Source organism: Saccopteryx leptura, chromosome 9 (assembly GCF_036850995.1).
Source record: "Saccopteryx leptura isolate mSacLep1 chromosome 9, mSacLep1_pri_phased_curated, whole genome shotgun sequence".
NCBI classification, from domain to species: Eukaryota; Metazoa; Chordata; class Mammalia; order Chiroptera; family Emballonuridae; genus Saccopteryx; species Saccopteryx leptura.
In genome coordinates this window covers 78,557,550-78,571,305 of record NC_089511.1, presented here as the reverse complement: position 1 = coordinate 78,571,305, position 13,756 = coordinate 78,557,550, and the positions used below count along the sequence as shown (strand labels likewise).

Here is a 13,756-nt window from a genome sequence, read left to right as displayed (position 1 = left end):
CCTTAAAAATTATGGTTGATGTGAAAGACTCCATTGAGGTTATTTGTCGAAGCAACAACACATTATAAAAGACATGCATATGAAAGGATGGCCAGGGAAAGCATCTCATCAGAGCAACGGCTGGTTCTGTCCTCACCTTGCCTCCTCTGTCTCTTCCTCCTCGTCCCTAAGCTGCCTCTTCTCATGTGTGATGCCAGTGCTCTGTACAGTGCTCTGTTTATATGGTTTGAACATTTTTCTGCCTGTGTCTTTCATTGCCGAAGTAACTCACCTCTCTCATATCAACTCTTACCCAGGAGCCGCACTGCAGACTCTTTGATGTAGGTCTTTTCTGCATGGCAGCTCAGGCCAAGCTGTGGCTTTCATTGCATGATGCAACCTCTCTCCTTTCGGTTGTCACCTCCAGGTTAACCAGAGCCCTCTCCTGCACTTCCCATGCATGTTGCGTGTTTTGCCCCCAGGGCCCAGAACTGAATGTCATGAGCACTGGGCGTGTGCATGTAATTGACACAGCAAGCATTTGGAAACACAGATGCACTGAGACTTAGGGTTCCCTTTAGACATCCTTGCGGGCGCTCAGTTTGCTGTGATACAACACACTTGTCCCTTGAAAACTCAAGACTAGAATGTTGAGAAAGAGAGAAAGAAATCTCCTGTTTTTAGGCCGAGCAGGGGCTAACAATAAAGAATTTAGAAGCGAGGGTCACTTTTCAAGTAACAGCTTACCTGGTGATGAGTCCTACAAATTCCCAGCTCTGCATGGATGTGCCCAAAGTGGCCAGTGTTACGGTACCTTTCATATCTTTCTGAACAGGGTTACCTTGTTTTGTTTTGCTTAGATCTAATAAATGTTCAAATGTTCATACTTGAAAAAATACCCCTTAAGCTAAAAGCCCTGGGAAATGCAATCATTGACCTTTGTCTTAGTTTATTGTGTATACAGAAAGGTCACTAATTCAACTGTAAAAGATATAAAATGGTAGTACTGTAAGAGGGTACCATATTCATTGAAGAATGTTGGCATTGCATTTAGCATCATTGACTACAAAGTGTGATTATTTTCTCTCTTCGAAATATATTTTTGCCTTAGGGCTGTGTGATGATTTTTTTTAAAACTGCCTGTTGTTCTTAATATATGTTTTTTCCTCTCTCTTAGTATCAGGATGCACTTTTATACACGATTGTCAGGATCTCTTTTCTTATCGCATTTTTTGATTAGTTCATATAATTAGATCTTGACACTTTAGACATACCTTAGCTGTGAATTGAGAAAGATGACAGGCGGGCATTCCCGACGCTGGTAACCCCAGGGTAGGAATCAGGTTCCTGGAGAATGTCTGGTGATCTTACCTCCCCTGATCCCTTCAAACGGAAACTGTGCAGTCATAATGATACAGCACTGACAGCTTCCTCTCCTGTCTGTGTTTTTTCTTGTGAATCCTGATCTCCTCTTCTCAGAGGGATTTAGTAGACTGGCTCTTTTCATATCCTCCTTTTCCCCATTCTATTAAGCCTATCCTATTCGCCCTGTAGAAACACTTTGCTTGGTGTTTCATAACCAGTTGTTTTGCTAGCCAGTATAAAGGTCCCCTTAGTGGAAGCATTTCCCTCTAGAGAGGCGCTCGGACGGAATGCCAGGGCAGACCTGTGCAGAGCTGTGATGCTGACCAGCACGCTGAACCGCTCTCGCTTTACGAGAACTTTCAGTGGGGGTTTTGCTAAAGAAAACAACTGCTTCTCCTTTGTGAGATTCTTCAGTAAAGAGGACCCATTCCTCTTCCTGAGAAAAACACAGTGCATCCAGATAACATGAAAGGATTTTTGAAAGCCAACCTAGAATGGGGATAAGTGGATCCATTCATGGAGACAGAAGAGAAAATCATAGAAATCAGCTTCCTAGGGGCGTCCTGGGTCCCGGACAGGGATGTTTGTACAGTGATGGGGAAACAGCTTTAGGGACAATCAAAGATACGGCAACAGCGTTACAAAGGGGGACTGTGGGAGGAAGCAGGGAAAAGACACTTGACCCCAGTGAGCATGTAATTCATGATTTTCGTTTCTAAATTTAGATTCAGACATCAAATAGACACCAGTGATAGGGTGGAAAGAGCTCTTATTTCTATGGCATGAGCAGGACAGTTTTGATAAGTAAGTGATTTCCAGTGCTAACGAGAAGTAGGAAAGGAAAAAATAAAGAAAAAGAAATGTTCTGGAGCTAAGTTGCTATTTTCATGAAGTAGTTGAGGAAGAAATGAAGAGTGTGGACGTGAAGATAGGATTGTGTAATAATGCGATTTTTCTCATTGATGGTGACAGTTTGTTTCTGAAGGTAACTTGTCATCTGATTTTCCATGGCGATGTTGGTCCCCACTGGCTAGGTCATTTTATGGCATTCCTATAGCATGACTCTTGCTTGGTACTCCAGACTCATGACTCCCAATCAGTAACATCCCAGGCTCTCCTTTTTGGCTGTGAGGCTGTTGGGCTCTCAGCAAAACTCCTAAATAGGAATACTTACAAAATTTCCATGCCTCTGCTGTCAGCCAAAGACAGAACTAAGACACAGCTGTCTTATTCCCTTGTGCAGTGAAGGTATACTCGTTTACTACGCCAGATGTCAGAAAGACTTGTTCCTGTAAAGCAAACTCAAAACACAAAAACTCCTCAGGATGTCAGAAACAAAGCTATCATAATTATCCTTGAGCACCAGCATTTAAATTCTCGTGTAACTTTTAACTAATGGCAGTGTCCTTGTGGTAAGTGTATACTTATGTTTTGTGACGATGTTTTTTCTTCTTCAGAGGTAAGCAGCAAATAAATGGAACAACTGTTTCTTTACAGTTATTTCTTTCCCAAATGCTCTGGCCTCCTAAGATCAATACCAGACATGTCTTTATGTTATCATTCTTTGTAAGTATGGCCATTTGAATGAGACCACTGAAGGGATGCCATTCTGATTGGGTCCAGATGTGGCTGGGAGAGAGCAGAATTGAAATGGTAGTAGGTCTCTTAAGCTGCTGGCTGAATTGTGGAGTCCATCAAAGAGAATAGGAAAGGGACCTGTTTCAGGCATACTCACTGCCTCCATCTGATTAGACTTGCAGTCTGGGACCCAGAACAGGCTGGGCACGGTTGTGGAGTCAGTAGTTTTGGCTTCCACTCTGTAAAGTCCTTGCAGGTTGACCCATAGCAAAAAGCCAATGTCAAGGTTGGGTTGTCCAGATGTGACAGAATATGTCAAAGTCAGGGATGGAAGCATAGGGTATAAGCTAGGTAGGATACTAATGAATGACCAGGGAACACCCAGAAGAGTCTGAGACAAACACGTGGAGAAGAGGGCTCAGACGGAAGAGTTTTGGAGTCTGTACCCAATAAAATAGCCTGAAGAGGTCCCACGATGATTTGAACCTGTTATGATGTGGGAATCCCAATACACATGCTCAGCCTTGTGCTGATGGGACAGGTTCTTTGAATAGAGGGCTCATGCTTCCCCTCAGGAGCCTCAATCATTCTCTGTGCCGTGAGAAGGGCTTCTTATATGGAAAGGCTCAGGGCCAAAGTGCCTTGAAACCTTGTCCCAGGTTGCTTTCTCATGTTTCCTCTCTCCTTAAGTGATGAGGACATCAGGCATTTGCTCCCCAGGATCTAGGAGTTGACTATTGGTTTTTATGGGTTAGAGATGATTATTTATGGGCCTCTTAACGCATGTATGACAGCATTTAATATCCAGATAGAAGGCCCTGGAGGCAGAAGGCAGCAGCAGGACGAGTTCTCTGTTCTTGTTTCCTCAGTTCCAGGATGGCTCTGGGGGCCAGGTCCTGCTCCCACGCCACGTATTGTGTCTGCTTCCTTGCTTTCTTTTCAGACCTGGGACTTCTCTTTCCGCTTTCCCTCCATTTCTAATCACCTCACCCAGGCTGTCCTGTTTTGTGGATGGTCCCAGAGTGAGGTTGGTGTTTGGTAGAAGGCATATGTTTGTGCCAGAGGGCTATGAATCGTGCACATGTGTGTGTGCGTGTGGGCCCACCCACGTGCTCCACCCCATGCCTGAATATGGCTATTGACCCTGCCCTTGAAGAGCACTTACTCTGTTTTGTAGTCTTCATGCTTGAGTGTGTATGTGTTAGGTACCATTTGAATCATCTACTCTATTATGTCTTTAGTAGATGAGCAGTTAGTAAAGAAGACATGGCTAGAGTCAGTGGAGGCAGGGAGGTGAGAGTTAGTCAGTCATGATTCCTCAGACAGTCTGGTGCAAACTAAAGCAGCCCTCATTTGACAAGACTGTTTTATGTAGTAGCTTAACTCCGACTTATCACATAAAAGTTGCTGGCAAATGTGAACACTAATTCTACTCTGGTAACAACTGTGACTGAAATAATTGTAGTCTATAGACAAGCTGGAGCAAACAAGCATTAGTGGGAATGTTGTCTTGGACATCATTCCAAGTGTCTGACAGTGAAGAAATACATAATCTGATGGACACAGAATTGGAAGAGATATTTAGAGGACACATGACTACTTCCTGTCCAGCCTCTCCTCCAGATCTATGCTTAGCCAAACAGGCAGTGAAACTCTGTCCTCTGTAAAGACCTGGGAAAGGAGAATGCACACCTCCTGGGGCCACTCATTAAAGTGACTAATGGCTTTCTCTGTCAGGAAATTTTGGTTAATTATTTAGTATTTATGAGACTGTGCGGCTACCTTCATGGAAATATAATTTTCCTGGTGTTCCTTCTTTAATATTGCCCGAAGTTAATGCTCTGTAGAATTACACCAGATGTCAGCTCACTGCACATCCAGTTGGGGATTTGAACTACATTGCGACACTGGATAAAGAGGTGACAAAGCAAATACAAGTGGAAAAATAAAGTGTGAAAGGGTTGATTCTTCTTTACCGTTTTTGTTCATTTGGAAATTGCCCTTTTTGGCATTTTTCTACAAACAGTTATTGTCACAATTGTTATTAATTTAGTTTTTAAAATAACTATCACCTTTTCAGTGTTTGGTTTTTACTCATTATTCAATTTCATCTTCACAACAGCCTTTGAGGTTTGTATCTTTATCTCCAATTTGCAAATGAGGAAACCAAGGCTTGGAGAGGTCAAATTATTTTCCTACAGCCATTCAGCTAGTAACTGATAAAGGTGAGATTTTAACTCTCCCACTGAACTCCAAAACTAACTCACTGCTAATTACTTCTTTTAAAATGTTTTTTTTTTCCTAGTGAGAGAAGGGGAAATAGAAAGACAGACTCCAGCATGCACCCTGACTGGGATCCACCCAGCTGCCCCTGTCTGGGGCTAATGCCCTGCCAATCTAGGGCCATGCTTGCAGCTGAGCTATTTTTATCACCCAAGGCCAAGATTCCATGGAACCATCCTCAGCACCCAGGGCTGATGTACTCAAACCAATCAAGCCATGGCTGGAGGGGGACAGAAAGAGAGGGAGAGAGAGAGAGAGAAAGGGAGGGGGAAGGGTGGAGAAGCAGATGGTCACTTCTCCTGTGTACCCTGACCGGAAATTGAACCTGGGACATTCACACGCTGGGCTGATGCTCTATTACTAAGCCAACTAGCCAGGGTGCTGATTACTCTTGAGATCAACTTATAATGACCACATTTTGCTTTTGGTTTACTTGTTTTGGTGACTACTGGATGAAAAGATATGGAAAAAAGATGAGAAGGAGAACTTAAGTTCACATGGGATATTGAAGGCTTGGGGAAAAATTTAGAAGAGCCTTATGAGCAAGTGACAGAGATTTCATCATTTGGTTTTCACTAACACAAATTATCTGTGTGTTTCACTGAGAAATCCATTGTCTAAGGAACTGACATATTTTGTTCTCTCTGTCAGCCATCTATCTAATTTTCTTTGTCTCCTAGAAGAATGCTTAATTATTATGACTAATTATTTAGGTAGACACTCTGAGCCATACAACTGCTCTGAAGTCTCTTGCTGCTATTGTTCCAGGAGTCTCCATATCACTCAAAGCTCAAGAAGACAAAGTAAATCTATAGAATTTCCAAGAGTGGTGAGGGTCTGTATACCACCTATCCGTTTGTTCCAATTAATTTCATTGTGATCCTAATGAGACATATGTTTGTGGCTGTTTGATCACATGTCATCAGTTGAGCTGAGTCATAATTGGAAATCTGGTGCTGTCAGAAGGATTAATAGACCTATTAATATAAACCCATAACTGAAAATTTCCCAACAAAGCCACTTAACCATATCTGGCTTGGGATCATGATAGATCAATACTGCAAATAATAAAAAGCATTTTATGTTCACATTAGAACCATTGAAAGGTCTAAGAAAAATGTTTTATGATAAAACAAAGGGCTTATTTTGATGTTATTATCATTACTATTGATTAGTGATTGAACACAAACTTATACATCAATGAAAACACCTTAGACAATAATTCAAGACGTTCTGGGATAAGGTCACAGTGCTGATCAATAGAAGAGGCTTGCTTCCATTTGGTAAAATTAATAAAACTACATAACTTACTAAGTACTGGCCCCACCAGTGTAGACACCGAAAGCACCAACATTTAAAAGATAAGCTTTGAAGTATTCAGTACAATACTTCAACAGGTCATTTAAATGGGGGCACTGAGAGAAGCAAAAAGGAAGTTTTCAACTTTGATCCATTCAAGACCTGAGCAGTCATGAGGTATGTCCAGTTTAGAAGACAATATTTAATAAAAAGATTATTGCTTATTCAATGATTAATTACTATTATGTCATTCACACTGAATTTACTATTATCATTAACTTGTAAGATATTTTTCTGAGACTTAAAATAATATGAATAAAAGCATTGATTTCTAATTTGGAGTACAGCTGACTCTTGAACAATGCAGTGATTAGGGGCACCTACCCCTCCACACTCAACTTTTGACCCCCCCAAAATTTGAACTACTTACAGCCTACTGTTGTCTAGAAGCCTTACTAATAACATTAACAATCAAGTAACACACATTTTGTATGTTACACATATTATATACTGTATACTTGCAATAAAGTAAGCTAGAGAGGGAATATGTTATTAAGGAAATCATAAAGAAAAGAAAATACATTTATAGTAGTGTACGTATTTACTGAAAAAAGATTCATGTATAAGTAGACTTGTGCAATTCAAACTCTTGTTCATGGGTCAACTGTACATTGCAAAGACTTGCCTCCCTTTTAAAATTTCTTGGTCTTATAATATTCTGATTAGTTAGATGCTATTATTCCTCTTTTGTAGACCTGGAAACTGAGGCACTTTGCCTATCCAATAAACCCAGATGTTATAAAATCTCAAAATTACTAAAACCTCAAATCACTTAGCTCCCCCCTCTTTGTTATAGACAAATTCAAAAGTATCCATGACTCGATGATGTCATCCTTTTTAAAATTTTGATTAAATGGAATGGGATGCAAAGCTTATTGATTATCTAGTCCATAATTGGAAGTGTTCAACTATCTAAATGTTATCATCTATTATTATGTCACTTTTTGTTCTTCTAGAATAAGAGAAGGTGGGCAAAACTTGGGGCATGCTGAGGGGCCATTCATTTTTAAGCAGATAGATAACTAAGAATGATTTCTCTTTAAGGGGGCAAACTTACCTTCAGCCAGTGGGGCCAGGCTCCTCGATATGATCACTACCCAGGGTCTGAGGAAGGACTTCTGAGGATTAGTAATGCCCCACATGACAGTCTTTACAGAGCAGAGTTAGATGTGGGTTGCACAGGTCAGCTTCCTCTTGGTTTTCCCAGACCATCCAACAAACACATGAATTTTTTCTAGGACAGTTTTACTTCCTCCAAAAATCAGTCAACCTCCATTGTTTTCGCATAAGGCCAATGTCAGGCTCTGTGGACAGCAGATACTGCCTTATGTTCTTTTACCTTTTCAAGGATGTTACAGTTCATCTGGAGAAGTAAGGTGCTGTGGCAGAAAGGACATTGGGTCTCTGTCCCAACCCCACCAATTAGCTAATGATCTTGGGTAGCATTCTGCAGCTCTGTTTCTCTGGGTGAAAAATGGAGAGTATTACACAGTATCTACTTTATTTTCCAAGTTGTGAGGACCAAATGCAATAATATCTGTCAACTCTATACAATTGCCAGGTATTATTATATTGAGTTGAATAATAATCAACATTATAAGGTAATTTAGAATTCTTTGCTCCTAATGCTCTAGGAATTCAGAGAGGGGAGAGATCATTAGGACAGGAGTAATTTGCCAAGTCATGCTCTTTGGTTGGCTTTGAGGGCTGCTCAAGGTTTGAACATAAAGAGGGGGGGAGCATTCAGAGTGGCCAGAGCAAAAGCATAGCTTTAGAATTAGGGATATGTGTGTTACATTCATGAAATAATGGAGGCACCAGCTCACGGTGGCAAAGGGCTTGGCTGGATGGAGCATGGCGGCATGGAGAGAGAGGCTGGGTGCTGGCGGTGCTTCACCGCCAGGCTCAGGGTGTGGCAGCAGGAGGGGGTCATGATGGTGCATGAATGACCTCTTTTAATTAAATTTACCTGGCAGCATTGTAGAGGTGACTAGGAGAAGAGTCTGGGATCATTAAGCTTTTTGTATTGATTTGTATCTGGTGCTGTAGACCTGAACTCTTGGTGGTCCATTATCCTGGTGGGAATTGGAAAGGCTCCAATTTAGAAAGGGACTAGCCACAACAGTGAGGAGAATTTAAACATTGGATATTGTTTGAAAACAGGCCGTTTTGTTCCTCAGCCAGTTATTTATTAAATCATCTCGGATGTCTGCTGTTGTCGTTCCTAAGCTGCTTGATGTTTCTCTATCTCTTATAAATGGTGGTCTTTATACCCTCTCCCTATCTATACTTCATCACTTTTCCTTTAAATAGTAAACTAAAACTGTGCTTCTTGGGCACGTTCTGATCATTAATTGGAATGTCATTGGTGAAGCTCACACTGTGGTGGTGTAATTGCTTCCCTCTGTCGTCTTTATAACCCCCCTCCCCTGTCACATCTGGAATGGAAAATACCTGCTCAGCCCCTTGATATTAGCAATCAGTTAAATGGCATGAAGCCGGTTCCCGGGGCGGCCTGGAATGGAGACCACAGCTGTGATTGGCGTATAGCTGCGAGAACGTTCTGGAGCAGTGGTTCACAAAGGATGGTTCCCAGAGGAGCAGCAGCATCTCCAAGTCGTCAGAAATGCACATTCGCAGAGCCCCGTCCCCAACGTACCAAAATCAGAAACTCTGGGGCCCAGCAGTGTTTTAACAAGCCCTCCAGGTCCATGCTAAAGTTTAAGAACCGCTGTTCCAAAGAAATATCTTCACAGGGTTGGACAGCCAGGTTCAGGGAGGGCAAGCAGACCTAAAAAAAAAAACCAGGGAAGTTTAGAGCCTGAGAAGAGAGGTGGTTACTTCCCTCTTGGAAGTGATGCAGACCTTTGGAGGAACAACTTCTAGAAGAGAGATTTTTGTCATTAGTCCTTGGCCTTTGAAAGAAAATTTGGATAGCTATAGCTTGCCTTGTACTTTGGTAACACAAGTTCTTAAGTCAGTCTTCAGGAAGGACTGCTGGATTTTCCACTCAAGGGTCTTCATTGGATACTATGGTGTTAAATTGATGAAGAAAGAGATATATTTCCCACTCTGCATGAATCTTATTTTCCTCTATAGAGAGCTAAATACTGAGATATGCTTACTTGATAGTTAAGTGGAAATAGGAGTTTGTAGTTCAGCCTCTATCTAACACTGAACATTTATCCCATAAGAAGCAGATCTTCATTGAGGTTCTTTTGAAGGTGCCCCAATCATCAAGTCCCTGTCAAAACATGAACTTTGCCTAAGGTTTTAGTATTAGTCTTGATCCATGGATTCTGGGAGCCTAGGAATGAATAGTTTACCAGCTTACCAAATATCTTGTGCCCTTCAATTACTAAGTCATTAATTAACCAAGAACAATTTATGTAGAGTCAGTTTTCTACTTCCAGGATTAGAACTGGTGTCCTTATTTCTATTCTCTCTCTTTTTAAAATTTATTGATTGGCCCTGGCCGGTTGGCTCAGCGGTAGAGCGTTGGCCTGGCGTGCGGGGGACCCGGGTTCGATTCCCAGCCAGGGCACACAGGAGAAGCGCCCATTTGCTTCTCCACTCCCCCCCTCCTTCCTCTCTGTCTCTCTCTTCCCCTCCCGCAGCCAAGGCTCCATTGGAGCAAAGATGGCCCGGGCGCTGGGGATGGCTCCTTGGCCTCTGCTCCAGGCGCTAGAGTGGCTCTGGTCGCAGCTGAGCAACGCCCCGGAGGGGCAGAGCATCACCCCCTGGTGGGCAGAGCATCGCCCCTGGTGGGCGTGCCGGGTGGATCCCGGTCGGGCGCATGAGGGAGTCTGTCTGACTGTCTCTCCCCGTTTCCAGCTTCAGAAAAAAAATTTATTGATTGATTTTAGAGAGAAGAGAAGGGGGAGAGAGAGAGAAACTTACATCAATTTATTCCTCTATGTACTCTGACTGGGGATCGAGTCGGCAATCTCCGTGTATCGGGATGATGCTCTAACCAACTGACCTATCCAGCCAGGGACTATTTCAATTCTTAAAACTCCACTTTTTTTATTGGCAACATATGTCCGTAAAAAGACTATTCTGATGTCAGCATACCTCATCAGGATGGCCATTTTAATATAAGTGTGTAAGTCAGAATCACTTTCCATTATAGTTTAAAAAAAAAGTGATTTTCTTTTTAGCTCTTGAAATTTCTGAGTCAATAAATAGGGAACTCTCCTAATTTACCCAAGAAGGAAGAAGAGTTTGTGTTTCATTTTCCCATCCTGTACAATGAGCATTAACCATTAGCATAAAGTCTCTTTGGGAGGAAAATAAATCCTGCCTGATCTGGCCAGCCGTTTTGTTGGTTGAATTATGTATTTTCTTTTCATAAAATCAGTGAGCCTCTCCATGTGTTGTTTCCCTTTGGGGAATGAGAGGATGGGGATGTAGGATCTCCACATGGTGTCCTCAGATGGTGTGAGTCCATGGACTGACGGCTAGGAGCATTTCTCTCAGGGGGTCCTGATAAGCAGTTCTGCGCCCACTTGAGAAAGTTAGCAGGACATTGCTCCTTGGGCTCTCATGACAAGTTAGAGAGCTAAAAGCGATGGCAAACAGACTTCCCAATTATTCTGGTCCTATCTGGATGCCAGGGACGAGCCGTCTTTCTGCTTCCCTCCCCTCCTCCATCTCAGCAGTGCGTGCTCATAGTGTTGGTGAGCCCCCACCAGAGGAAGAGCCAGCAGCACCAGCAGCATAGTTCACTCCCTTTGTTATTTCAGCTCAAATTTAGGACTCAAGGAGTGATACAGAATAATGATTAAATCAGCTCTAAATATGATAGAAAGAAAGGCCTATGATCGTTTCAACATTGCTCTTTAAATCAGGGCGCTGCTGAGGTATGTACTCCAACTCCGTGTCCTTTAGCCTGTTCATTGTTGCTGTTGGGAATGGGCAGCCTAGGAGGGCAGCAGAAATGACAGGGAAGGCATGCATAGAAAGCGGCTACAGCCTGATTCTTTATACTTTTTGAACATCTGCTTCCATTTATGTTGAACCAAAACATCCTCAATGGCATTGAGTGGACATCTCTTTCCACACTATTCTGTCCTCGTCCATAGCCTAGCAAATACTTTCCCTATAAGATGTATTTCAAGGTAACTACCAATTTAACCACAGAGGCTATGGAATTTATAGGAGCTAGGGAACTTATAGGCCCCCCAAGTATGCCAGCAGGAACTCCACCAGTAACTATTGTCAGGTTACCCTTTGGTCTTGGTGAAGTGATAGTGGGTTTTTCATAACAGACTGTGGAACCAAGGTTTTCTCCCTGTTCCTGGACTGAATATACCTAAATCTTGATGAACATGAATTTATAATGCAGAGCTAAGTCACTGCTGGCATACATGGACGAGTGTAATATTTACTAGCAGAGCTCACAGTCCTCAGTCTCTCTCTCTCTCTCTCTCTCTCTCACACACACACACACACACACACACACACACACATGCGTGCTCGCGCATGGTCTTTGCATCCCTTAGGATCTGTAGTGGATTTCTGGTTAACCTAGTTCATGTACTTTTTTTCACTGCAGCTGAAGTTGCTAAGAACTCTGGCACCTTTAAACCTTGTGGTCTTGTTCTTGAAATAAAACAAAATCCCATCATGGCTTGGGAAGTGCAGAAGTGTCACTTAGTGACTCTAAGTCTGGAGTTCCCTCTTTTCTTTTAGGTTAATACCTGTGCAGGGCAAAGGGCAGTGCTAAGCTGTGATGTTTAGCTCTTGCTCCTGTCTCCTTGCAGCAATGGCCTAAGCAAATTCATGCTGTCTTTCCCTCAACTTCCCACCATAGTGAAAACCTAGCAGTTGCCATTTCTTTAATCAAACAACTGTTTTTTCACTGTTTGGTTTTTGTTCAGTCTGCTTAGTTGTAAATGCAAATGTAGATTACTCTTAATGCTTTTCTGGAGGCTTTTTCTCATATCTGTGGTTTGGGAAGCGACAAAGGGCATGTTTGCCTTGTACTAGAGATGAAGAATGGGTAAATCCAGTGCATGTAATATGATTAGGGGGTCCACAGGCTAACCTCATGGCTCTGAGTGGGCCCTGCATTCTGTACTGCACAGATTCCTGCCTGTTGAACAACTAAGCACTGTCCTCACAGCTGTACAACTATACTAACTGGTATCACACCCAGTGATTTCCAAAGTGGCAATCCTCGGAAATCCTCCGTTCTGTACTTCTCAAGGGTGCCTTCTCCTGGCTGGAGGTCCACACTGCTTTCCATCTGGGGAAGTATTTTACTTCTTCCCATACCTCTCTTGCCCTCACCTCACCTCACCTTCTTTAGGTTCCTGGCCTGAGTGTTACCATTTGCTTACTGATAACGGGATACTAAGATTTTCATTCATAGCTTTGAGATACTTGTGGGGCTTTCCTGCTTCCCACTTGGGACTCGTCACGTGAAAGTGCATGGAAGCCATGTACCAGTTTGTATAGTCGTACCCTTCAGAACTGCCTCCTCTGAGAGAGACCAGAGTGTGCTGGGGGTTTGCATTGGCTGCCCCTTGGCACACGAGGTCAATTCACCTGCATGCCAAAAACCAGAAACAAAATTAACCCTTAGAGGACTGCTTCAATGTTTCGGTTGAATGGTCTTGGATTTTACCAATTGGGCAATGCTTCTTTCCCGATTCGGAAAGCTGCACGAGAAGTCCATGCTCAGTGTAGCCAGAACACCAACCAGGATCCTCTCCTCCCAGCTTTCCTGAGATGCTCCTGGTCCTTTATTATCAATCAACTGATGGGCTTAAAAAGGTTCAAAACACAGCCACTGTGTTTAATGGAAAATGGGCTCCACTTCCGATGTGCTGGAGGGTATGATGGACTGTTTTTAGCTTTGGGATGTGTCCGCTAAAAGAAGGAAGTCAGTTCTTTAAGGGTTAATGTGAAGTTAAGGAATTTGGTAGTGTCTTTTGCTTGTCCTTCCTTCAGGGTATCTGCATGATTGTCTTTATATTTTTAGCTCAACCGTTGAATGATAACAAAAATAATATATACAAGGTGGGGCAAAAGTAAGTTTCCAGTTGTTTGTATGGAAAGTAATACAATGATTAATAATAAAACAGAAATAAACTCTGTATTTTGTATACTCACAACTGTAAACCTCTTTGCCCCACCCTGTATATGTAGATACATATGGATTTACAAGAACCAGTGAAAGAACAAA

General features: G+C 42.5%; 1 protein-coding gene across 18 annotated transcripts in view; it reads left to right on the top strand.

Annotated features, from left to right (window-relative positions):
• Positions 1 to 13,756, top strand: part of KCNMA1 (potassium calcium-activated channel subfamily M alpha 1) — an 804,436-nt gene that overhangs the window by 473,504 nt on the left and 317,176 nt on the right. The gene's annotated exons all lie outside the window — the stretch shown is intronic.